General features: G+C 36.4%; 1 long non-coding RNA gene across 1 annotated transcript in view; it reads left to right on the forward strand.

Annotated features, from left to right (window-relative positions):
• The window catches only part of LOC133216438 (uncharacterized), a 63,376-nt gene that overhangs the window by 23,799 nt on the left and 11,961 nt on the right, over window positions 1–27,616 (forward strand). The window contains exon 2 of the long non-coding RNA XR_009726637.1: window positions 7,215–7,441. This is a non-coding gene — a long non-coding RNA (uncharacterized LOC133216438). The remainder of the gene's footprint in view (window positions 1–7,214; window positions 7,442–27,616) is intronic.

Raw genomic sequence — 27,616 nt, forward strand, 5'->3', positions numbered from 1 at the left:
TTTCCTTATCTGTCTACTTACAAGACCATCACATGCTCTTCTATTTTATTTACAGGATAATAATATAAAAAACAAGCAAAAAAAAAAAACCCCAAACCACCCCCAAACTGACACTAGAGCTTGTAAATTGTAAAAACCAGCACAATATTCTGTCATCCTTACTCATAAGAAACTGCATCTGATTTTGTGGGTATTTCCCTTGGTTTAACAAGTGAGTGAGTGAAATCAAATTTCATGTGGTTATGAAAATGTGAATCCTGGGTACAAGCATGCTACGAATACTATAAATACCAAAGGTGGACACAATAATCTGTCTTCCAAAGTCTCATAAGACTATGGGAAAATTTCTCAGGTTTCAGTGAAAGCTGGATTAAGTCCCAAATTAAGGAGGAAAAAAAATGCATATACTTTTTCCTCTTTCTCTTGTATCAGAGTGTAATCCATTAGATTCAGAGTGATTTCCGTTTCCTACAGCTTCCTTGCTTTCAGATCTATTTGACTGAGGATTGTAAAGTGTAACATTGTGTGTGAACCAATTAAAAAAAATTAAAAGAAGTCTTCATAATTCTATTTTGTTCTTCTGAGGTCAATTACCAGCAAACAGTTTAACAAAGACCTCAGAAGTTTTGAATATTAGGTGGTCTTTGAAAAGCATTGGACATTTAAATAGTATTGCAAAACTTCATGCAGTTTCACAGGATACCTTCAATTTAGACAAATGCTCGAAAAAAAAAAATGTTTGGTCCAATGCTACAAGGCAGAACAAATGTCCTTTAGCAAATTTTTCAAAGCTACCAAGGAAAAAAGTCCCTGAAATCTTTTCTTATTCCCAAGACTAAATTAAAATATAGCCCCCCCAAAAGAGAAAATTTTGAGCACAGTATATCAAATTTTGAACTGTGTCTCTGAAAAGTTTCCCTCTAGAGTATACAGACAGAACAGTGTAGGTTTTTTCTGGTTTTTGTTTGTTTGTTGTTTCTTGTTTAGCTGGTTTTGTTTGGTTTGTTTTTGTAAGTATATGCTGGGAACTTTGAGATGATGAAATAAATTTTGTCTTTATCATAAAGTAAGATACTATCTTACACAGAATAAATATAGAGGACTTAAGCACCAAGTTTGTTTGTTTTTGTTTTATTTTTTTTCCCAAATTACACATTTATTCCATTCATTCTTAATGGCAATACAGAATACTATGATTTATGTATGCTATTCCATGAAAAAAACAAAATACTGAAAAAAAATTCTGTTTTGCTGAGAGGTAGTTAAGAAAAATTGCAATTTTTCAGTTGTTTCAGTTGTTTATGTTACTCTTTGTTACTCTTGTATTATTCATAAAGGGCTTAAACAAGATTTAAATGGAAAAAATACGTTTACTAAAATCTATTGAATCCCTTTTGTGATCTGTTATTTCATTTCTTCACTCTTCTGTTGTTACACATTCTGTATGTTTAGACTCCTAAGTGATTTTTTAAGCAGGATTTCCATTACATATATGACATTATCTTTGTCAGAGAGAAAATTGTTTCTGAGCATATTGTCAGCATGCTCCTGCGTGTATTTAAAAAACTAAACAACTTTGAACAACATGTTATTTATATTCTGCTTGATTCCTTACACTAATGCTTTCATTTTATAGCTGGAATATCTGCAGATAACAGACTATTGCTTACTCTGCTATCTACATAGTTAAGGACTGCTGTTATCCCTCAATATCTGCTCTGAATTTACAAATGAATACATGTTGCATAAATGTTCAGTGGAGATCAGTATCATCCTTTAGGTCTCATTCTGATTGCCAATAAATATTTTATTTTTTTTTCCCAAATAAATGTGTGGGGATAACTTTAGAATTGTATTGTGAATGTTCTGATAGCAGTAGTGCCTAAAAGTTGTACCCATAATTTGTATAACATGTTTACCTGTACACAGCTTAGTTTGTGCTGCAGAGGATGCATACGATAATGGCGGTTCTGTGCATTCCTTTACTAGTACCAAGGCTGCACTTGCCAGCTGGTGTGAGTTATGGACTCCCAGATGCCTCACTGTCCCTGACATCCCAGCATTAGGACTGTCCTGTGGTCCCTTCTGGCCTGCCCACACAGATATTTCCCCTGTGAAAGCAAGGTGGATGAACATGGTATCTCAGAGTCTGAAACATGTGCATGGGGATTTTGTGTGACAAAGTTTCTGTGGGTGGCTTGTGTTCATCCAGGAGGTTCCTTGATTGCGTTGATGATAACTTCCTTCTGCAAGTGATAATGCAGCCAATGAGGAGAGGTGCTATGCTGGACCTTGATCTCACTAGCAAGAAGGGGCTGGTGAGGAAACTGAAGCTCAAGGGCAGCCTTGACTCCAATGACCACTAAATGGTGGAGTCTGAGATCCTTAAGGTGGAGAGGAGGACCCAAAACAAGCTTGCCATGCTGGACTTCAAGAGAGAGGGGTTAAGCCTCTTCAAGGATCTGCTTGGTAGGATACCATGGAATAAAATCCTGAAGGGAAGAGGAACCCGAGAAAGCTGGTTAATGTTCAAGGATCAACTCCAAGCTCAGGAGTGATGTATCCTAGCAAAGAGGAAGTCAGGCAAAAACAGCAGGAGGCCTGCATGGATGAATAAAGAGCTCCTGGAAAAATTCAAACACAGCAAGGAAACCTACAGAGGGTAGAGGCAAGGCCAGTAATGGCTTTAAACTGGAAGAGGGTTTCGATTAAATATTAGGAAGAAATTCTTTACTGTGAGGGTGGTGAGGCACTGGAACAAGTTGCCCAGAGAAGCTGTGGATGCCTCATCCCTGGGATTGCTCAAGGTCAGGGTGGATGGGGCCTTGACCAATCTGGTGCAGTGGAAGGTGTCTAAGTAAAATACTTATTGACATGATAATCAATACTAGTGCTACAAGAGGATTTATAGGCAGTCAGAAGTGAGAGGAGAATCATTTCAGTAAAATGGTTTTTTTTTTGTTTGCAGATCTTGACCTCAGGAAAGAGACTTGGAGCAGTGACTTTAAGCAGATGAAGGAAGTCTTTATCAAAGAGATAACTTTGTAATCTGGTAAAACCAGAAGAGACTATACTAGGGTTGATGAAAGAGACAGGAGAAAGGAAAGCAGTATTGGAGACCTATTGAGAGGTTAAAATGATTTCAGGTAATATAAAAGAGTAATACTGAATGACAAAATAAATGTGTAACATTCAATCTTATATCCACTTTAAGTGTGCCAAATTTAGTTAAAAACATGTATTATAAATTAAATAGACACTTTATGAACCCAATCAGAAAGAATCACAGAAAAGATTAAATTTTAAAATTTACACTAATATTTTCAGAAAGAAAGGGTCCTTATAGGATCATGGTGCTGTAGCTAGAAATAAACTAGAATAATTGCAACTGCCATAAAAGCTCAAACTGAAGTTAATATTTTTAAACTCTGAGTTTATAAAGTGAGGTTTCTTAGTATTCATTTTGTGCAGTTAGCAACTAACCCACACTCTGCCGGAGGCAGTCCTGAAGAGCCCTGTACCGCTGAGACCTCAGATGAAGATAGGTCAACGGAGCGGTCTGCCTTAGTCAATGAGGAATGGGTTAAAGACCAGCTGAGCAATCTGGACATCCATAAATCCATGGGTCCAGATGGGATGCACCCGCGGGTGCTGAGGGAATGGGCGGAGGTCATTGCTAGACCGCTCTCCATCATCTTTACCAAGTCTTGGGAAACGGGAGAGGTGCCTGAGGACTGGAGGAAAGCAAATGTCACTCCTGTCTTCAAAAAGGGCAAGAAGGAGGACCCAGGTAACTATAGACCAGGCAGCCTCACCTCCATTCCTGGGGAAGTGATGGAACACCTTATCCTTGGTGCCATCTTAAGGCATATCAAGGATAATAGGGTTATGAGGAGCAGTCAACATGGCTTCACCAAGGGGAAGCCATGCTTGACCAATCTCGTAGCCTTTTAGGAGGAAATAACACGGTGGATGGATGATGGCAGAGCGGTGGATGTGGTCTACCTTGACTTCAGTAAAGTGTTTGACACAGTCTCCCGCAGCATCCTCGCAGCTAAATTGAGGAAGTGTGGTCTGGATGATCAGGTAGTGAGGTGGACTGTGAACTGGCTGAAGGAGAGAAGCCAGAGAGTTGTAGTCTATGGGGCGGAGTTTAGTTGGAGGCCTGTATCTAGTGGAGTGCCTCAAGGGTCTGTACTGGGAACAGTATTATTTAATATATTCATCAATGATTTAGATGAGGGAATTGAGTGTACTATCAGCAAGTTTGCTGATGACACTAAGCTGGGAGGAGTGGCCGACACGCCAGAAGGCTGTGCTGCCATCCAGCGAGACCTGGACAGGCTGGAGTGTTGGGCGGGGAATAACTTGATGAAGTATAACAAGGGAAAGTGTAGAGTCCTGCATCTGGGCAGGAACAACCCCAGGTTCCAGTATAGATTGGGGAACGACCTGTTAGAGAGCAGTGTAGGGGAGAGGGACCTGGGGGTCCTAGTGGACGACAGGGTGACCATGAGCCGACACTGTGCCCTTGTGGCCAAGAAGGCCAATGGCATCCTGGGGTGTATTAGAAGGGGGGTGGTTAGTAGGTCAAGAGAGGTTCTCCTTCCTCTCTACTCAGCCCTGGTGAGACCTCATCTGGAATATTGTGTCCAGTTCTGGGCCCCTCAGTTTAAGAAGGACAGGGACCTGCTGGAGAGAGTCCAGCGCAGGGCAACTAAGATGATTAAGGGAGTGGAGCATCTCCCTTATGAGGAAAGACTGAGGGAGCTGGGTCTCTATAGTTTGGAGAAGAGGAGACTGAGGGGTGACCTTATTAGTGTATATAAATATATAAAGGGGGAGTGTCACGAGGATGGAGCCAGGCTCTTCTCAGTGGCAAACAATGATAGGACAAGGGGCAATGGGTACAAACTGGAACACAAGAGGTTCCACTTAAACTTGAGAAGAAACTTCTTCTCAGTGAGGGTGACGGAACACTGGAACAGGCTGCCCAGGGAGGTTGTGGAATCTCCTTCTTTGGAGACATTCAAAACCCGCCTGGACCCGTTCCTGTGTAACCTTATCTAGGTGTTCCTGCTCCGGCAGGGGGATTGGACTAGATGATCTTTTGAGGTCCCTTCCAATCTCTAACATACTGTGATACTGTGATACTGTGAATTAGTCTTGGCATGATAAGAGCCATAATTTTCATTGGAATCTTTTTTGGATCATGCTAAATACTTTTCCATGTACACACTGAAAGGTAAGAGAAACGGGAAGTCATAAATGAATGAACAACAAAAAAATTGCTTTATCTGAGACATTCAGCACCTATATATGCTACACAAGTAGGTAAACCTTATGCTAGCAGTTAAAAATTGAATCTAGAATTAACTGAAGCCTGCATGCTTTTTAGAAATTGCTCCTAGATCTTTCAAACTCATCTGATGTGTTCTCTAAATCATAAATTATCTCCAGATATGCACAGTGGGCATTTCTGTAATATCTGCAATTCATTGCTTTTTGCTTAACTCTATCATGTCTGTGGGTGACTGAACAAGATTTATGTCTTTGGCTGTCACAGAATATCTTGTTCAGCACCTCAAGAATGTGTTTAGAATTTGAATGATGTGCTAATGCAAAACTACTAATACTGTAGGTGTGTTGGGTGAGATATTTCTGCACATAAGGGAGCTTCCAGATAGATTTTTCTGAAATTTAATTTTGGTCCCTCTGAATTTTTTAGTGATTTTAACACTTTTGAAAAATAAATGTGTAAGAAATCTTGGCTACATGTGTCTTAAAATTTTATCATCTAGGTTTGTGCAATCCTACATCAGCAAATCTCTTTCAGTTTAAAGCCACTCCCACTTGTTCTATCTCTTCATGCCCTTGTCGAAAGTCCCTCTCCAGATTGCTTGTAGGCACCTTTAGGTACTGGAAGGCTACTCTAAGATCCCCCAGAACCTTCTCTTCTCCAGGCTTAACAACCCTAGCTCTCTCAGCCTGGCTCCATAGGAGAGCTGCTGCAGTCTTCTGACCATCTTCATGACCTCCTCTGGACTTGCTCCAACTGCACCAAGTCCCTCCTGTGTTGGGGGCCCCAGAGCTGAATTCAGGACTGGAGGTGGTGGTCTCATGAGAGCAGAGTAGAGGGGGAGAATCACTTCCCTCTGCCTTCTGGTTACACTCCTTTTGATGAAGCCCAGGACACGGCTGGCTTTCTGGTCTGCAAATGGCGTACTTCTTGGAGTAACGTTAGAGAGCCATTGAGAGTAGAGGGAATCAAGATGGACCAGTGTTCTCTAAGTTGCCTTTTTCAAAGCGGTGTGTGGGGTGATTTTTCTTCAGAATGTGCCTTACCTGGCAACAGGACAGTAGTTGAAGCACCCCAGAACAGAACAAGGAGCTGATCCATTTTATAAATGTTGTGTGGATGTGACCAGAATGCCAGGCTTGATCATAGTTTACCTAACAGAAGAGATAGACCCTTGGATTACCCAAAACTGATATTATCAGCCTCAGCTGTTTAAACCTATGGAGAATGTGGAAGATCAGAAAACCAGCATACCTCCATTCAGTCACAAAGAAGCTTTACACACTTCTAGAACTTATCATCTTCAAAACTGCATAACACAACTTAGCCTATAAAACTGATTAATCAAATTGAGTTAAACTGACACATGGATCATTCCTTTCAATTATGCATTTAGCTTCAAAAAAGTACATAAAGTCAACAGGAATATTTGCTATGCACATGTCTAAATCTCTGGTTTGCTTTTATTTTTAAGTAGAGAGGACAGCCTTGAATCTGAGCACATAAGCCTCTGGGGCTGACACACTGAATGGGCTAGTACTGGCAAAATCTGCAAGGAAAGCTTACAAAACAGCCACCTACTTTAGGAAATCTCAAGCCAGTATTATCCAATTGTAAAGCTACTAAATTCACAGAGGTTTTAAAAGTAACAAAAATTATTTGCTGTTGGCAATGAAAGAAAGGAGCAAATTCCTGGAAGTATATAGGTGCCATTTTAAGAAAAGTTGATGCACCACATTTTATATATGGTTAGATACACATTGTTTATATACAATTCATAATAATGCATTGTCTTTTCTCTAGAAATGTTGTAATTTAATGAATGTACATAAGTATTTTTAAAAAAGTGATGTTGAAAAATGAGAAGGGTATGATCTTGAATAATGTCATCTTCAATGTCCATTTGGGTTTTTAGGAACGCTATTTATGTGAAGTCCATCGACTACCCAGAACAGGCAATTTACTATGACAAGAAAATAATCATAAGTGTTTAAATGTGATGAGAGAGTTCCTGTAATTGAGCCCCTCTGCAAAATGTTTAGCTCTCAGTTTTGAAGCCAATAAAATGGCTGTTACTGCATTATCCATCTAGCAGCTACTGTAGCTTATGGCAGAAACCATTAAGTTTAATGTCTTAAATTAGTAAGTCTTATTTCATAATTTTTTTCATATTGAAAATACTTAAATAAAAAAAGTATTTCTTAAAAAGCTCACAGCTCATATAGCAGTCCTATAAAACAAAAGGTATCATATTCTTGCAAATCTATTTTAGTGTTGGAAAATGAAACTGTTTATTGTGATATAAATAAACCTGAATTCTCACAGCATTTGGCTTAGTAGCATGGAAGTCTGAGTTGGAAACCGTGTCTGTAGATGAGGTATGTACTACCTAAATAATAATAATAATATTAAAAAGGGGGAGATGACACCCAAACCAAAACTCAGAAATGGCAACATACACAGCACAAAAAAAAGAGTCTGAGAGAGCTGCAAACCCACTTTTGCTATGTAATTGATTAATATCTTTTTCATTATTCAATTAATTACATTAAAAAAATAATGTTTTCTTAAAATTGAATCATAATTTAGTATAAGATAACTTCCTTTTTTTTTTTTTTTGAGTTCCAAGTCACAGGGAATTCTAATCTCAGAAATACATGAATGGCATTCAGTGCCAGTTAAGTGGTTTTTTTTTTCCCCTCTTCTAGTTTCTGCTAATTAAATCTGGGTGACATGACAAAACAATTTCCCCAAGGGCTATCTGTTGTCACTTTTTTATCAGCATAATTTCATTGTACAGTGCAAATCATCTTCAGCGAGAAAGCAAGGCAGTGCTAGGTAGCGACCTCAAATCTATCCAAACCACCAATCCACTCCAGGGAAGGGAGAAAAAAAACAAATTAAAATACTTTGCTGTTATAAATCTGGCAATTTATACAGTCATCTGTACCGACTTTAATGGACTATGATGATCTATATCAGCTAAAAAGATAAGTTTCTTTCCCATAGTGTTTCTTAGCTTGAAATACAGATAATTGGTGTGAAATACTATTTTAAAATCAAGTATTTATATAAACAGCAGTCCTAACTACATATATTATATAATTATTGTTAAAAGTAACTTGTAAGGGAATTTCCACTAAACAGTGTTGTTCATTTAATTTTTTAAAGTACTTGCCAATAGTACGGTTTTGTCCTCCTAGATTTTAAGACTTTTGGTGTGTTAGAATGACTTTTATTTCAGTCTTTCTGGTGTAAATCAAGAATAATTGCATCAAGTCACTGGAGCTACAGGCCCACTGTACAATTCAAATAATGTTTAATAGCATGTCTGGAGCAATCTGTTTGGCTTAAGGATGACATTAAATATGTATTAATGAATAGATTAACCATGAAGCATCTCAAAGCGTATGCTTATATTTTTCAGGGACGTGTAAATACTGTGATATGATGTGTAGAAAGCTTGGAGACTTGCATGAGATTTAAGTATCTAACTATCTCTACATGTTTTCCTAATCCAAAACTTCTAAATCCTGTATATTAACCCTCATTAGCTGCTGACTGACTCTGAAAATGTTTATTGTTACACAACAGAGAGATCTTTAATATCAGAATGTGTGCCACAAATATTTTACTTCTAGTACTGCAGAATTTACTTGTACAGCAGGTCCACCCCTATTATAATATCTACAGCCTACTCCTCTGCATATCTTTTCTATCAAGTCAGATCTATCCTGCATTCTTAGGTGCTAATAAAACAGGCTTTTGATGAAAGAGAGATGGTGAAAAGATTGGAGACTTCAGTAACAGAAACAACTACAGAAGCATCCAATACAGTCTTTTGTACATTCAGATTTGTGCTTTGTTCTGGGCCACTGACCTGTTTGGTATGAAATGCGCCAGAGCTAAAGGAATACTTGGACTTAAAATTGCAGAGGTTGTAGTCCAGTTTACTGTTTTGGCTTTGGTTGGTTGAACTTACATTACCCAGTGGAGCATCCTGCTACGCTGTACTATATTCAGTTAGAAATCTATTCTGGTTCATCTTGGCAACATTACTTTTTATGAAGCATTTTCATTACGCAATTACACTGTGAGTTCCAGGTTCAAGTCCTTGTTTTTGTGGTAGATTATATATTTAATCAAAGATCACTATATATGTGTTCTTGTATGCGTACATAAATAAAAAGACAAGAATAAGGAATGGAACTAAAATCTTACTTCTAGTTACTCCTGCAATACTTTGAAGAAATAAGTCACCTTTTAGAAGCAGGGATTGAGATATCAAATGGTGTCTTGCCCTTACAGCTGTGAATTCTGATTATAGGCAGAGCATACTGCAGTGTGTATTCTTAAGCCTCAGTCTTCTGTTCTGATGCACTGGTTGAAAGTTAGCTGGTCATTCCAGTCAACCTTCATATTCAAAAGAGAGAAATTGTCATGTTTCAGGGGTGATTCATCTTCTCATAAGACAAAAAGCTGAGAAAGGGCAGATGAATTAGTCTCTGAACATATATATTTCTCTCCAGTGATTATAATGGGTGGATAGTTCAGGCATAAGGCAGATTAATTCCATCCTTACTTTTGCAGAGAGATGGCAAACCTACCTGCAAAGGCATTTTTTTGTTCGTTTATTTTAGGCTGGTCATCAGGCCCAGTGAAGATGTGAAGAGGTAGAAAAGGTAATTACAGAGCACATTTTGGTTTTATGCAATTAGCACTACTATCCTCAAAGCAGGCTCATTTGTACTGAAAATGTACTCTAGAGCACAAAATCATTTTGGAGTGCTGTGTATTTGTTTCTGGAGCAGAGATGTAAGCGTCTTCACAGAACTATGCATAGTAAATAGATGAAGCACAAGTCTAATCTGCAGGCAGGTGTGTTATGTCTGCTTTCAATTTCTAAGATTTATAACTCAGTTGTCATATTGTACCTGGTTTATAGGTGAGTTTAAATGGAAAAAAAAGCCCAGTTAAAAAGAGCTCTATGATGACTATTTATATCTGAAATGCTAAAGGCTTGCTTTTGTTTTCAGTTTGAAAACTGGCCGCTTGTTACTGCCTTTGATATGTTTGATGATGTAGAAGAGATGAGAATAGTAGTTGCTTTGCTTAAACCCAGTTTTTGCTAGTAGAAGAAAGGACACAAGCAATAGTGTTCTATATGGGAGAGAGCACACAACATGAAATAAATAGGACAAAAGATGTTCCTTGCTTTCTTCTTAAAGATGGAAATTTAATTGTAAGACAATATTTTCCTTCACTCTCTGTACAGTTTAAACTAATGTGACTGGAAATAAGGGCCAAAGTTGTGATGTTTGTTTGTTAATTTTCTGAGATGAAGTGCATTTCATCTCACTGGGATCGTGCTAACTTTCGTTGGAGCAGCCAGTGTGGTCCTGTGTTTTGGGTTTCTGACTTAAAAATTTGCTATAATACATCAGTGCGTTGGCTATTGCTGAACAGATAGGTTCTTATCCTCCAAGGATAAGAACTCCTGGGGGAAGTGAGTGAGTAGCTGTGTGGGTGCTTAGCTGCTGGCTGTGGCGTCAGTCACACAGCGGAAAAGTTTCCAACAGATAAATACTACTGTGGAGTTAGCCAAAGCAGAATACTTCCAAGTAATTTAAGTGACAAATATTGTCCCTTTCTATTGAATGGGGGAAATAGAATATGAGTCATCTAACCTGTTGCAGATACTACAGATTCTACACTGAGATGAAACATCCCCTCAAAATGTGTTTCTTATCCTCTCAAAATGTGTTTCTTACTGTTTAGTCAGATGAATTCCATGTTTCCTGCCAGAAAGTGAGGACTGGTCTCAGTGAAGGTTCAGGTAAGAAAGAGTCTTAAATGTGAGAAATTTATCATCGCAAGAAGAGCGAAGTTGGTAACTGTAGAATGATTTAGATTGTCTTGGAGAACTGGCAAGCTGACAACATTATTACACACCAGAAGAAGGTTCCATTTTGGGAACACATATTTAGTAATTAGCAGTAAGCCCACGTATTTCTTAGTTTCCTGTTATGTGACAGGCAGACCAATGTTTGAAGGAATTATAGTATCCCCCTGTGACTGGGATATAAAATTATATTTCAAGAAGTTGAGAATTAATTAATTGGCTCATTCAAACCAGATATTGCATTCACAAAACTGGAATGGGGAAAAAAAGACGTATGCAGAAGCAGATGACTCTGGAGGACAGAAGCTGTGAATGACAAATTCATAAAATAAAACAGATCTGAACTAAGGGCTCCTGTAAGAAGTAAGAAATGTTATCTAAGGCAGCAGAAGAGAATATGCAGCAGATAAACTTGCTGGACAGTTACAGGACATAGTCTTATTATCAGGCATTTGAACAATTCTGTGAAAGAGGTGTCAAGAAAGCTATAAGGAAAAAAAGAACAAAATTATGAGGAATTAGACAAAAAAAAAAACCAAACTGCATTTAACAGAAGCTTTAAAGCAGAAACAATTTAATATCATCTTGCTATGTAGAAGTTAATTAAAATTGCAGTCCGTTTAATTCTTTAAGTGTTCATGTTTCATGGTGAGACAACATCTATAACATATAATGACAAAATCAGTTGTTGAAATTAAAATTTAATATAAGTTCATTGAGATTGTTCTTTTTATAAGACCCTTACAATTATTTTAATAAGATGATACAGGGGAAAATATATTTCAGTACCTTGTCTATATTCAAACTGAAATGAAGTCAACAGCTGCAGGTTTAGCATGAAATATTATATAGTTCAGCATGCTAATTTAATTATAATTGCTATTGCTAAACAAAAGGTTAATTATAGAGCATGATAATAATGTTGTGGAAAAGCACACCAAAGCTCTGTAAACGGATACATACTTCAATATTGAAGATGAAATGCCAGAGAGTCATACAGAAATTAAAGCACATTTTAAAATAATCTTATTTGCTTTGTTTAGTCTGTGTCTGGGAGTAGTAAAATTCCACGCCATAGCAGAATTCATCTATTTTCAGCAGAAGTAATGCAGAGCAGACAACTTTTTCATTTAAGCCATTCTGGCTAGCTTCATAGGCGATGTTCTATGCTCTTTGCTTTCTAAATGCAATTGAATGGTCCTTACTTTCCTCCTGAATTCCCTCATCAATCCTGTATAATATCTACCAATGTGCTATTCCGTTTCAACTATTCTCATATGAAGTCAGTAGCACATTAAGCAGACTGCACTTCTTGACTTCTGAATACTTAACCGTAAGAATAATAGAATTACTGTGCTGTTTCAGACCAAATGTTTAGCTTGTCTAGATGTCTAGCACAGAACAGCAACAGATGCTGCAACAGTAAAAGCTTCTGTTTTATGTTTCTATTGTCCGTGTAAATTCATGATGGTGTTTTTTTGGTGTTTTGGGGTTAGTTTGTTGGGTTTTTTTATAGTTTTGGGGTTTTCTTTCCACTGATTTTGGTGTGGGGTTTTTTGTGGGGTTTTTTTGTTGTTGTTATTGTAGGGTTTTTTTTTGGGTTGTTGGTTTTTTTGTCTATTCATTTTTCTTGATATTTGGTGTAAGCCTACAGAAAACAGCAATAAATATAAACTTAAATGTAAGAAAATTTGTGAATTTATTGGCAATATGAAGCTTAGAACTATTCAAAGCAATTTTTCATGTTACCAACTATTTTTTTTGAGAGAAAATGTTCATTGAATGCTGTTTGACTAGCTAGGTTTATTTTGGAAACCATGGAAACCTGCTTTTAAGATGACTGTTAGAGGTTGGTTTACAGCAAGCAACAACATTCTAGTACTAACTTTGTCAGTTACAGTGAAATACTTCACTCTGGAAGCAATGGTGGCAGCTACATCAATCTTTAGCATAGAAAATTGTGTGAGGAGGATCCAAGGAATCGGAATTTTGAATTAACCAGAAAGTATATCTGACAGTTTATACATGATGGAAGGCAGTCTTTGTTTATTGCATAAGAGTGATTAAAAAAAAGAAAGTTGGGATGAAAATAATTTATTTTCAATTCATTTAATAACTTAATTACTACTACCCCACATGAAATATAGTTGTTCACTTGCTAAAGTTAAAATGATCAGAATGAAAATTGAAACTTTCGCTCTATAATTCTTTTTAGCAACAGAGAAGAACTAGTTTCTCTTTGCTTTTCCTGGGCCACCACATAGCATAGAGTTCATTAGGTAGATGATTTAAAAGACTGGAAATGAGAATCATTAGGTACATGGTAAAACTGCTGTACCAAATAATTGGAAAAGCTTCAGGCGGACTTCTTTCTTGCTGAGATCAGTGTTTATCTATTAGTGGAATAAAATGAATAATTAAATTTTGAAATCAGGTTTCAAGACAATATTCTGTGAATTAGGAAGGTTTTTATGTCTCTGTGCCTTATTTCTCTTCTCATTTCTGCAGCTGCTAACCAGCCTTAAGCTCATCGCTGTTACAGAAGTTTGTATAACAAAAAGAGATCAGCTACCAGATATAGTAAGAAAATAACCCATCTAAAAAGAAAGGAAGGAAGTTGGCTCCTTGGCATGGATTACAAAGGAAAAAAAAAAAAAAGAAATCTTGCCTGTAGCAATAATCTGACTGGTGCTCTATCTTACATTTATAATTACATCTGTGAATGCATCCTCTCTACATGGTCTATAATGTCTGGAACAATACCCAGGCATACTAAAGAAATATGTGTACGCTTCATTATAAATGCTACACTTCATGACATAAACAAGTTTTATTCTAGAAGATAAAAGGAGATTTTAATGACAAGTTTGATGAATGTTAAATATTTTTTCTTTCAGGTTATAAGAATCACGATTCTAACGTCATGTTTTGATAAAAATGATTGAAAAGCTAACATCTATGCAAGGACAATAAGTTTTTTTTTCATGCAATTCAGAAGTAAATATCAATATCTGGTTTTGCCTCTACCAATTTTATTATCAGCGTAATTTTCATGAAGAAATAATTATGTTGATCACATGTAGCCTATCTAAATGCAGGCCTTTACATGACGTACCTAAGTTAACATTCTCGTTAAGTTGTATGCTTTTCCTATATATCATACTGGATTTTTGTGGCAAGGTTTGGTAGCTGGGGGCAGGGACTACAGGGATAACTTTTGTGAGAAGGTGTCTGAAGCATCCACTGTGTCCAACAGAGCCAGTGCCAACTGGCTTTAAGACTGACCCACCACTGGCCAAGGCTGAGCCTATCAGTGATGGTGATAGTGCCTCTGGGACAACGTATTTAGGAAGGAGGAAAAGAATGCTGCACCATAGCAACTGAAAGAGAGAGAGGAATGAGAATACGTAAGAAACCCAGCCCATCAGACACCACTGCAGAAGACAGAGGGAAGATGCCCCTGGCATGGGAGCAGACATTCCCCTGCAGCCGGTGGCGCAGATCACGGTGAGGCAGGCTGTGACCCTCCAGCCCATGAAGGTCCATGGTGGAACAGATATCTACCTACAGCTTAGGGAGGATCCCATGCCAGAGCAGGGGGATGCTTGAAGGAGGCTGTGACCCCATGGGAAACCCACACTGGAGCAGGTTTGCTGCAGGATTTATGACCGCACAGGGGACCCAAGCTGGAGCAGTCTGTTTGTGAACAACTGCACCCCATGGAAGGGGCTCATGATGGAGTAATTTGTGAACTTCTTATCCTATTTTGGCTTAATTAGCAATAAATTAAATTAAATTCCCTAAATTGAGTTTGTTTTGCCCATGATGGTTATTGGTGAGTGATCTCCCTCTCCTTAATCTCTCCCCTGTCTAGTTTTGGAGAGCACCTGCTTTTCAACCAGAGCATACTCATCACACATAGCACAAAGAGGCACAGGCACACATAGGCTATTCAAATTTAAATGCACAGGATTGGTGTTAGTTTTCTCCCTATCTCCCCATACACTGGCTATAAAAGTGGGCCTAAATTCAGTAACTTTATGGCCTTAATCCAGGAGCTTTTGTGGGATTCATGCAGCTCAAAAGCTGAATAGTGAGAAAGCCTACTGATAACAATCAGTACTTTAAAAATAGAAAAAATGACCTTGTGGTATTCATGAAGCATACAATCCTAAAAAAAAAAAAGGACAGTGAGAATTTAATGAAGACAAAGAATGGAATTATATACTGATTAAATGGATCATGACATGGACATTCTTTCATTTTAAAGATGTACAGCAAAAATACATCTGTGTATTGGGGGAAAAATTATAGTGGATATGTGGAAGGTAACTTAGTTTGATTAATCACTTCCACACAGGAAATGATAACTCTGCATACCCCCCCCTACTCTTCCTTCCCCCACCCCCCCCCAAAAAAATAAGCTATATGTACAGATGAAGACATTAGAGAAGATAGATGTCTTTTACAATGCTGTCATACAATTAAAACTGAACAATCAAGAGATAAGAACTAACGCTTACATACACAAAGTTTGATATTGATTTCAAACTTGGAGAACATTTAAGGCCACAATTATTTTGGGAGGATTATAAGAGCAAAATCAATTAGAAAGTGTATCTTTTTTACTGAAGAGTGTGTCTGGTTGATTGCTGCTTTCCTCATTATTTTGTGCAGAATGAAAGAGAATAGGAAACCTATGAAACACAGATTTTCTTGACACTTAAGGGGGCTGGGATGTAGATGCATCTCTAATGTATCAACTGACTACGGCTCCTCCTAATTTTAACATTTTAGGTCCTGATACTGTGCACATACTGAAATGTATGGAAGGCTTACACACATGGCTAACTGAAGGACTGAGTTTGTCAGAATTTTAATCCTGTGTTACACACAGTTTATGATCCCAGTGTTAGAACCCTAATACTGACATCTTTGTCAAAGTGACCTTTGGAATTGCTTTATTAATAAATCATACAATCAGAATCATAGAATGGTTTAGATTGGAAGGGACCTATAAAGGTCATCTATTCTAACCCCCCTGCAATGAGCAGGGGCACTTTCAATTAGATCCAGTTCCTAAGAACTACATCTGCCCTGGCCTTGAATGTCTCCAGGGATGGAGCATCTATTCTGGGCAACCTGATCCAGTATTTTACCACCCTCACTGTAAAAAATTTCTTCCTCACATCCAGCTTGAATCTCCTCTTTTTTAGTTTAAACCCATTACTTGTCATTTAGCAACAGGCCCTGCTAAAATGTCTCTCCCCACCCTTTTTATAGGCCCTTTTTAAGTATTGAAAAACCCCATATCATATTTGAATTCTGTCATGCAGCAAGAAGTGTGCTACTTCTTGCTATGTTATTAGATGTATACTTATACTTACATTACAGCATATCCTAATTCCCTGCGCCTCCTCTGCTGTCTTCATTCAGAGGTTTAGAGGAAAGCTGCAAATGGTATGTTTGCCTAATAGAACCTTCTAAAGATGAGATTTAACATAGAAATTGACCAACAGTTTCTAAGATCCAAACTAAGAATGGTGACGATCACATCTGTAAAATAAAAAACATGTTGGATTGCAAAACATTGTTAGTAAACACTTCAAGAAGACTTCTTATTCATGTGCTGTAAATAACATATGAATGTGCAGACAGATAATACTGGAGAAAAAGCACTAAGAAGGGGTTATTATCACTTCTCTTAGTGAATATATCCTGTCTGCACACATGAAAAATACTATAAATACATGTGGATTCAGAAAAGAACTATAGGATGTTCTAGACACAAGGAAACATGCTTCTTATAGACAGCCAGGAAACGATCTGCTTAATTAATCCAAACATGGATAAAAAAGTAATGTGATGACAAATACTTGTGCTGAAGTAGCTGAAGCCAGTAAAGGAAAGACAATATATAATGTGACATATTTATTTTAATTAGCAACTTTGATATACATTTGTTAACACGCTGAAGAAAATCCTGTAACTAAAATGGTCATAAATGTTTCCTTCATTGAATGACCTGGGGAGCAAACACCAGATTGTTCAATTCATTCATGGTTAATAAAATGGTTCAATAACTTTCTGGAAATATTTCTTATTTTAAACCAGTAAAGGAAAGTGACAGCCTAGTTTTTCATGAGTGCATTCTATGACTTTGTCTTGTGTATTTGTATCTGAGCTGCTAAGTTAATGACCTCATTTTCAGAGTACTGCAACATAACTAGAATCTCTAGTGACTTTGGGAAGTGGGCAGTTTACCTAGAGGCCTTAAGTAACTTTTTAAAAGCTTAAATGCAAGAGTTCAGTTTAGAATCACAGTGATAAATTATTATCTATACCATTGTGAGAAATTATTATGTGTGTTATGTATTACTCTTTCAACCTATTGAAACTTTAACTCTTGAAAATGAATACAAAACCCAGCAGCTTATTTATTTATTGAGCTATTGCTCCCCAGAAGCCAAACATTCTCAAATAATAAGCATTAATTAAAACACGATACTTCTATGGATGCACGGGAAGATGCAGAAGTATGATTGTGCATACCCAAAGAGGGATTTTTGGTGTGTATCAACTTTCCTTTAGCCTAAGGAAGGATCTGAGTCATTTGCAGGGATGTATCTGAGGTTTGGCTTACAGTCAGTTATTAGGAATATCGATGAAAGCTATTCATTTGTAGCTTGTAATAGACATGCAAAGTATATCTAAGCACAGCTTTATTCTTTGTGTGAAAAGACTTTTATTTTATGCATGTCTTTTGCTAATGAATCCAAACTAAATTTGACAGCTACGATCAGTATTCATACGGCTTTTCTACAGTAGCATACCTAGTTATATTAGCAAAACAGATGTTTTGAGGAAGTTCTGCTATGATGAATTTCCAGGCATTTATTTTTTAAATAGAAACATAAAAATTCTGCACTTATTTAGCTCTGTTTTGCAGGTTTATGAACCCTGTTATTAAGATCTGTAGTCTAAAATACGGATTACCCTCTGTCAAGGTAATTATTATTCTGCCAGGTACTCTGTGTGCTGTCTGCTTCCTGGGGTGCTGTGAACAGGGAGGAGTTCAGAGCCTGTCCCACCACACCAGCCAGAAGCAGGGCAGCCAGGGGGCACCAGGGCGGCCTCAGCCCTGAGCTTTGGTCACCTCCCTCGGGATAGAACCAAGCTAAGGCTGGGCTGGGATATGGACTGTGTGTAGCTGGGCAGGGCAAGGCTTTGGGGAGCTGGAATACAGCCCTGCTGCAGTGTCACTGGCACAGCAGCTTCCACGTGAAGAGCAATCTGTAAGAGCACTGCTGTTTCCACATGTTGTTTAGTGTTTCAGGAGGGCATACTCCCTTCTGGAAAAAGGAGCTTATTTGTACCTGTTAACATTTTCGTAGACTCAACAGAATGTCTTGATGCAATAAATTGGTCGATAAATATGTAAAAGTCTTTTATTTTTGAATAGGTGTGTCTGATATTTTAAAACCACAGCATCAAGACTTCAAAGAATGATAAATTATTCATCAGGTAGTACACAGTGATAGATACATATGTACTGTAATTACTGCTCATAGTATGCTACTTGCTCTACTGGTTCCAAATTTTAACCTATAACATTAGTCATGTACAAACATTTATTATTTCAGACAATGCATGTTTTTTCTCCAACTAAGTCTTTCCTTCTGGGTTTAAGAAAGCCTGCTCTCTTCAAATGATCTTAGAGAATGTTTCCGTATTTTTTAAAATACCTTTAAAATTTTCCAAAGTCATCAAAAAAGATGATGGAGGCTTAAGTCTTACTTAAACCCAGAAAAAAAATACCTATTTAAGTTATGGAAATTCTTCTCTATTTTTTGAATGAATGGCAATATTCTTTCCAAATCATTGTCATTTTGAACACCACTCTCCATTGCTTAGAAGGACAGAGAAAATCCTTGTTAAACATGTTCAGTATTTTACATCAATAAGTAAAATAAACCATTCTGGTAATAGCTCAATATGCTTTAAATCCTGGAGAAGTCACTGTAACACTTTCTATAGCAGAACTAGAATTCTCATATATGTGCAAGACCAGGATGGATTTAGTTTAGTTCAGTTTAGTTTAGTTTAGTTTAGTTTAGTTTAGCCTAGCCTAGTCTAGTCTAGTCTAGTCTGGATATAGTTGAGTTTAGTTTAGTTTAGTTAAGTAACATAAGCTTGTCTTGTTAACAGTAAGGAAACTGTTACAGTGACAGAAAACCTCTATAAACAGTTGAAAAAGTGGCTTAGGTATGGAGTTAGAGGCACACGCAGTATGGGTATTATTTTTAGATTGCATATAAGGAAGAAGTTCTCTACTGTAAGGGTGGTGAGGCACTGGAATGAGTTGCCCAAGGAAGTTCTGAATGCTCCATCCCTGGCGATGTTCAAGGCCAGATTGGACAGAGCCTTGGGTGACATGGTTTAGTCTGAGGTACCCCTGCTCATGGCAGGGGTGTTTGAAATAACCTTTCCAACCTTAGCTATTCTATGAGTCTATCAGTCTATGATTCCATGGTTCTATGGTCATGGATCTGCCTCTAATATGTCTGTGGAATGGTTGTAGCTGAGAAAACATCTGGAAAAAGCATATCATTCTTAGGTAACATGAGATATTTTGGCAGGTATAAGTAATTGGGGTGTGGATCTTTCAGTCAAAAGGCACAATTTGGTGTCAATTTCTTATATTAGAAATTGGAGAAAAGGGTAACCTTATTTAATCCAATTCAATTATAAGCATAATAGCATCATTGTATGGTCTAGACCTTTCTAATATGGTTTGTGTGCTCCAGATTGCCAAAAAGAATTCTAACAAGGGAAAAAGAAAGACATGAAGCGAGTTGATTTTGTTGTTTTGTTTTTCTCTTTTTACTGAAGATTTAGAAGAGGTGTTTCAAAAGTAAAAAAAAAAAAAAGTAAACTGCAGTTGTTTTCATTTTGTTTCTTTGTTATTATGAAGCTATAGCCTTCCTCACCACCCTCCTGCCCCCCTTCTTTTTCTGGTTCTAGTTAAGTGTCAGCGTAGCTGTTTTGCTACAGATCTGAAGGCTAAATATTTGTTGCATTTAAAATCAGATTATAAGTTTTTTTCAAGAGCTGGAAACAAATTACAACCTAGGGTTTACAACAGCTGCTGTGGTTGAATAAACCATGAACTTCATATTATCAGGTGAATATTTCTGCTGAGAATTTCAGGCACATCTCAAAGTTGTAGGATATTAAAAAATAATTTGGTTTTTATTAATCATGGCATCTTAATGAATAAATTAAAAGTAACTTTTGATGGATGTTGTAGAAGAGTTTTTGCTGTGTTTTAAAAAGTAGACTGTATTTCTCTCAGATTGGCAGCATTAGCTGTTACCTGTTTATCACACTTTTCAGGTTAGTGTACATCATTTGTCCTATTAAAAATAGGAGCTTAAGTCCCCATTAAAAAGATACTGTTTCTGATGGATTTTTGTTTTTCTGTTTGTTTTTTTTTCTTCTGAAAGTGCAGACATCTGCTTATCTATTTGTTTTTCATAATGGAATGCGGAGGCTTTAGAAAAAAAGATTTGTTGAGTTGCTGACAACACAGCAGAGATATCGATGATGCATTTTCCACACTTGTTGCAGAATGTGGGAATGGTAGTAAAAAATGTAGTAAAAGTACATTGTACTTTTATTTGCTGGGGAAGGTAGACTTCCAGTACAAGGTGAAATGTTTATATAAGGCAAATCTTGACTCTCTTTCCAAAGATGTATGACACTGTTAATTATTCAAAACAATAAATCTAGTTGGAGTTATGCATGCTGGAAATTAAGGAAGAAAATATAAAAATCCATAGAAGGAAGTGAAATGAACCCTTGATACAAAGCATAAGTCAATACCATTTGAAGGTCTTTCAACCAGCTCTCACCTCCCATCAACTATAATCTTAACATTCCTAATAGTATCTTACTAAGGCCTCAAGATATTTTAAGTATTGAACCATTTGCTTTAATATTTTACTAGGATGAAAAAACTCGATGGGTCTGAGCAGCATTATGGACACAGCTATGTGAATCCCTTAACCAATCAACAAATTTATTCTGGAAGAGAGACCTGTAGATAAAATATATAATTAGCCATGAACATTCTTTCAGTTCTCTCAGAAAGAAGTGGAAAACCTGTCACTCAAACAAGGGCAATTGTCAGCTGCTCTTGAGATCTGCTTTATACTGACCCATTGATGCAGTGTCAGGTGTCCATTTGAAAAGCCACTACCTGCACTGCTTTTTTTAACTATTTACTGTTTTCTAACTTAGAGTTTCAGCTTAAGTCACTAATGGCATAACAGTTTTAGGCCAAGCTCTTGGGCTTTCTCCACATGTAATGCCAATGTAAAGCACCATACTTCCTGTCACTCCCTTGGTCTTTTCAAATGTGCTACATCAGCTGTGAAATTAATAACAACTGGATAACACTTGCCTATTACTGTTTTGTTTCCAAAGGTTTTGGATTTGAATTAACCCAGTCAATTAAAAATCACAAGTGTTAGAGTAGGAGAAAAGAGATCTTTACAAGTGAGAAAAGTAATTTTTTTAAACCACCTTTCTAACACAATGGTGGAAGGACAAAATATGGGACAGGTAACAGCTTTAAAAATGAATAAGATTATGTCAGGGAACTGGCCATATAACATCCTGTCTGCAGGAAAATCACTGAATTGAGAACTCAATAAATTCCTTTTAATTCCATGCTCTGTTGTTTTGATGTAGTATGGTCATCAAAAAATACCTTGTCAGGAATTCAAATCCTTACTGAGATTCTCATATTCTCCCGACACAGACCCACACAAATATTCTGAACCCACAGTTTATTTCCTTTCTATATAACTTATTAATATTTATGCAGTCTCAATGATGGTGTCTCTTTGACACTGATTGCCTATCCTGAGGAGAAATATGTGGTTTTTATGGAACTGCAGCAATGAGTCTTATTCTAGCTTCACACTTTATACAGCCTCTGCACTTCCCTGTGTCTCTGTGGGTTTTCTTTCAGTAGTGAGATAGTTTCTCTGTTTCATAGTTCAGTGTAAAATATTGATCTTGAGACTAGATCTCAAAACTGTTACTACTCCTGCTTTTCATGGGATATGAACATTCTTTACTATATGCTGCTCCCTCATCTCTTTTTTGAAAAGTCCTTGTTTTATATGCTGCCTCACTTCTATTGTATAATAGTCACTTGCAGGTGTTTTGTTTTTGTTTTTGTTTTTGTTTTTTTTTTTTTGTAAAAAAGTGTCACATCTTTTCAGAAGATACATATTTTTAGATTCAAGAAAAGATGTGTTTTCCTTCTCCACACATATTTTTATGTGTAAGGAAAATGCTGCATAGGAAAATAAAATATAGAATTTGCTTTGTAAACAGAAGATGTAAGGAAGGTTAAAATTCTTCCTAGATACAATATTATGTAATAACTTCTGCCTAGCAAAGACTGGTTAAATTATTATTACTATTGTGCTCTCACACCTTTATCAGATTTCCTTGCTGTCTTATTAAAAGTACATGAATTTATGAATCTCATAAAATCAGAATAATAACAACACTTGGTGCCTGAAATAGGAAAACTGATGCAGGTTTTAAAGCATTAAACTTCTTTAGTATGGACTCAGTTAAGTTTTTCAGCAGTGCCCCCTCTAGAGTAGCAGAGGAGCAACAGATTTCTATTCACGGGGAGTGCCAGAGACACCACTGATTATGTTCATCTTTTCTCCGACAGGAATTGTCAAAAGTAGATATTGAAGGATCAATGAAGACTCAGGCTACTTAACAAGCCTTGCAGAAAAGTAAACAAAATGTTACGCAAAAAGATGCATGTTGCCAGATACAGTTAATCCCCCTAGGTCCTAAGTCCCTACTGAAGTTGCTCATCAGCTTAAATGCAAGTGATTTATGAAAATCCATACACTCAAAACAGTGATTCTCTTGCCAGGTATACTGACTGGAGGAACTTCTTGCTGTAAACTTTCCAACTTCACAAAATCCTCCTAAAAAATATGATTTGAAATGTTGAGAAAGTAATACACAGATAATTTTATTTGCCATGTAAACAATGGCTTGTGAAATAACTTGTTATTTAGAATTTGCTTGAATAAAGATTCCTCTACTACAGAATGTAATAGACACTTTAGCCTTACACATCTATAGATACTTTTAAAATGCATCCATAGAATTTATGAAAGAAGGATATTTTTACTACCAATCATATAAAGTTCTATTGGCTTCTATCTCATTTTCTGCAAGATTTTCATAATGGGGAAATCCAACGTAAATAGGTTTATTAAGAATGTCAATCTGGCTGAGATGTGCTGTGAAAATTCATTCTTTTTTTACTGTTTTATCTTTGCTAGTGAATTTAAATTAGGAGAGCTGAATCAGAAAATATTTTTTTTAATGCTCAGCAACACTTTAACTAAATATGTACAAGCAGAGTATCACATTAGCTCCTTAGGAAATAAGGCATCAAAAATGAGAAACTTTCATGCTTTTATGTTCAATTCCTACTTTTCATTTCAACCCTACACATTTTAAATTCAAGTTTAAGCTTCATGACAATTAGAGAATAAAGAGATTATCACAAAAGAAATTATAGAGAATAAAGAGATTATCACCAAAGAAAATGAACAGAAAACGTCTTTCAGTTTATTCCTTCTGCTATAAATAAGCTTTTTAATTCCACCAATAGGCTCTGAAATTGGTGATTGATACCCCAAATTCATCATTATAAACTGTAAACAGGATCACAGGTTAATTGGAGGGCAGAAGGACGTGGCTTTCATAACTCAGATCAGTGCATTTTCATTTGTATCAGTGGACTTCAACAACATAAGGGCAGTAAACCTTTGCTGCAATGACACTCCTTTTTAATGCAGAACTTTTTATTGTACTATATCCTTGATCATTTTTAACACAAAACACTAGCTGTATTTTTATGTGCTAATGCACACCACACTAGTCATGACATAAATTGTACTTTGTTTCACCTGTGCAGTAAATATTGTGTGCATTAAATGTATTCTAAATTTCAGCTCTTCATTAAATGTATTGTGGATACATTTATAGAAATCAACATCTGCTTGCAAACAAATTCCCAAGAGAACAAAGAGATGAAATGATTTAATAGCTTATTTGCAGGAATAATACAACTGGTGAAGCTGTAGTTCTTTTTATTCATTCTCCTTCATTATAACTGATGGTAGATGGTTTGAAGAATTAGCATGAAGATACTGACAAGATGCTGATATGGAAATTTATCATAGATTATACAACAATTCCTTTTACTTTTCAAATGAAGACAAATACTACTTTATAATGTGTAACATAGTACTCAAAATTTAAATTTATTTTAATTATTAATAAGGAAGTGTTCTTTGATTCTGGGCCAGCTGACATGGTGTGCCCATTCCCATTCAGCTCCCATACATATATCATGCTTTCATTTTCTTTTCCTCACCAAATAAGGAAGACTATTCATATTACCTCAGGATTAGTTCTAACCTGACCTGGAAAATGCTAGTCTGCATGGACTAAAAGTATGCCATGATCCGTGTTAAACATCAGAAGTGTGGACAGCTGCTATGGCCTATGTCTGAGTCCTTTTTAGCTCACTGGTGTACACTTAGCCTTCCTGAGAAGCTTTAAAAAATCATTAAAAAAAACCATGCTCCTCTAAGAACGGGGGGAGAAAAAGATGATAAATCCTAAATACAAGAAGCTTGCACAATACCCCACAGTAAGCAAGAAACCAATACTATAGCCAAATTAGTTTACAGGATGATAGAAAGTAATATTATTCAACTCATGGAACATTTTACTTATAGAACTTCCACAAAAATGCTCAATATAGCCTGTCTTTTCCAGGTTACTGCACAAGTCATCAACAATTACAGTGTTCAAGTCATGTAGTAGTATGCAACAGCACTAGTGGTAGCAGGTTTCTAAGACGCTGCCTTTTATTTGAGAAAACAGTTATACTGGAGTTGTGTAACACCCCCATCATTTTGATCATGGTAAAAGTTTGAAATGTTTTGTTATGAATAAAAGAAACTGTGTTAGAAAAATCTACTTTGCTGACACTGGGAGAGCTTCCCTTCATTGACTGGCTTAAGTCCTAGAGACACGCAGTCCTTTTTAGCAAGTGGTATGAATGTGTGCTCCCTTAAACTGCTATCCCACAGCAGTAATAATGCTTCAATCTGTAGGAAGTGCTCTGGATAACTCCTCTGATTATTTCTAGGCTTCTAAATAAGGATCCTGATCCTCACATATAATGATATTTGCATTTACCAAACCTTTGCAGGAACAAATCCCTTTAACCTTTCTTTGCCTTAAAATGTCTAAATTCAGTACTCGTGTTAAATTAGAAAAAAGCAAATTATTATAGAAGAAGAAAGATAGAAACAATATTAGGCTTAATCCTGCTTTTGATAGCGGTTCAAAACTACATTGACTTCAATGAGAATTCTACAAGGAAAATTATTATAGATTTGGATCTCCAATACTTCTACATTCAGAGTAGTTATTACATTCTTCCTGGGTTCTTCAAAGTTCCTAAAAATTGGAATCACAAAATGTAGATAGCTTTCTCAGAAGACCTTGTTACATTCTTGCTGTATTTCTCAAACCCTAATAACACATATACTTTTTTTTCTAATTAAGGCAGCTAAGAAAAAAAAAGAAAGATTTTATATTCAATATGGCATCAGTATTAAGTTTGCAGTACATAACTAAAAAAATGATTTGGACAATATACCTTCCAATATCTTACTCTCAACTATATTCAGGGAAAGATGAGAAATAACATGTCTGTTACTTATGTCAATTGCATTGTGAATCATAAAAAAAAAACAAAAAACAAAAAACAAACAAAACCAAAATCAGCTCATGTGACATAAGTATGTAAACGGTGAGTAATGTATAAAGGATTTTGAGCATATCAAACACAACCCCTAAATTCAGAAACTAGCGAGAACACATGTCAAACACATGTGCTTTCAGGCTACCTAGTTTTATCTAGTTATTGAATTGTTTCTATCCTGTACTTAAGCAATTGAAAATTATTTCCTTTGAACATTGATAAAATAGCACTTGGCACGCTGATGTATCTCACGTTGTATATTATATTAAGCTTTCAACCCTTTCTTTGATCATGACTAATGTGGCAACATTCACCCTTTCACTTCATGAAACTTTAAGGGGGAGAAGGGAGAGAAGAGTGGCTAATGCACAGCTGCAAAGCTAGTTCCAATAGCTGAGTGATAAAGAGTTTTGATAGAATAGTTCAAAAGTCACACTGAACAAATTTTTCATTGCATTTTTTATGCTCTGTAACCTATCAACAGAAAAATCTAGAAATATGTAAGCCCATATATGATAAATTGCCTTCAAGATATATACTTCATTGTTGAAGCCAAATGAACTTTGAACTGTTAATACATTGCTAGAAAAGTAATATGAACCTTCGGAAAGTGTGCAGACCAACTAACTAAAAACTAAGCAAAAAGAAAAATTTAAAACCAATGATTATGTCTTGTTTATATTGCAAATAGTAATCTGTAATATTAATTTTATATATATAATACATATAAAATATATATATTTTATATATGTATATATCTATATAATGCCAGAACAGTGGACATCCTTTTTTATCCTAACTTTCAGGAGGATTTTTTTTTTTTTCTGTTTAGAAACCAAACCCAAGCTGAACCCCACAGCAAAAAATAAGAGATGTTTCAAGAGTAACATAAAAGGAGAGAGATTGCAAAGAAAGCACCATATAAAAATCACTTTTTCAAAAAAACCTCAAATGAAAAATAAGAGTCAGATGAGGTAAGATTCTGATACTTAAAAGTGTTGTTTTTTTTTGAACGCTATTTTAAATGTCTAAGGTATCTGAAGAATTGACATGGACCTGATAGATGTGGCATTGATCTACAATAGACCCCATGCTCTTCCAGAGTAGCAGCTAGCTAAGCGGACAAATGCATGAAGACCTTTGGACAGCACTATCAAAAAACTCTGGTTAGATGACTGAAGCATCCCAGTAGTGTCCTTAGGGTGTGGTGTCATGATAGAGATTGTAAACCTTGGCTGTGCAGTCTTGGAACAGTCTACTGAAACTCTAGCAAGTGGTGCAAGTTACACTGCTACTTAAGACTTTTAACTGGCTCCGAAGGAGGTACCTTGGTTCTTGTCTGAAATAGTTGGTATGCTGAGGGATAATGCTAAAAGTAATCTTGTTCATAAAAACACAGAAATAGGCCTGGTTGTCATTCTTCATGTTTTCCCTGTTTCATGCATACAAATATTGATCTGAGACTGTCTGGTAATTAATATCAGATGTATCATAATTAAAAGTGTAGTGCTTGAAA

This window comes from Neopsephotus bourkii, unplaced genomic scaffold (genome assembly GCF_033783945.1).
Source record: "Neopsephotus bourkii isolate Nb327-2 ecotype Australia unplaced genomic scaffold, CSIRO-AGI_Nbou_v1 NB_1052, whole genome shotgun sequence".
Taxonomy (NCBI): domain Eukaryota; kingdom Metazoa; phylum Chordata; class Aves; order Psittaciformes; family Psittacidae; genus Neopsephotus; species Neopsephotus bourkii.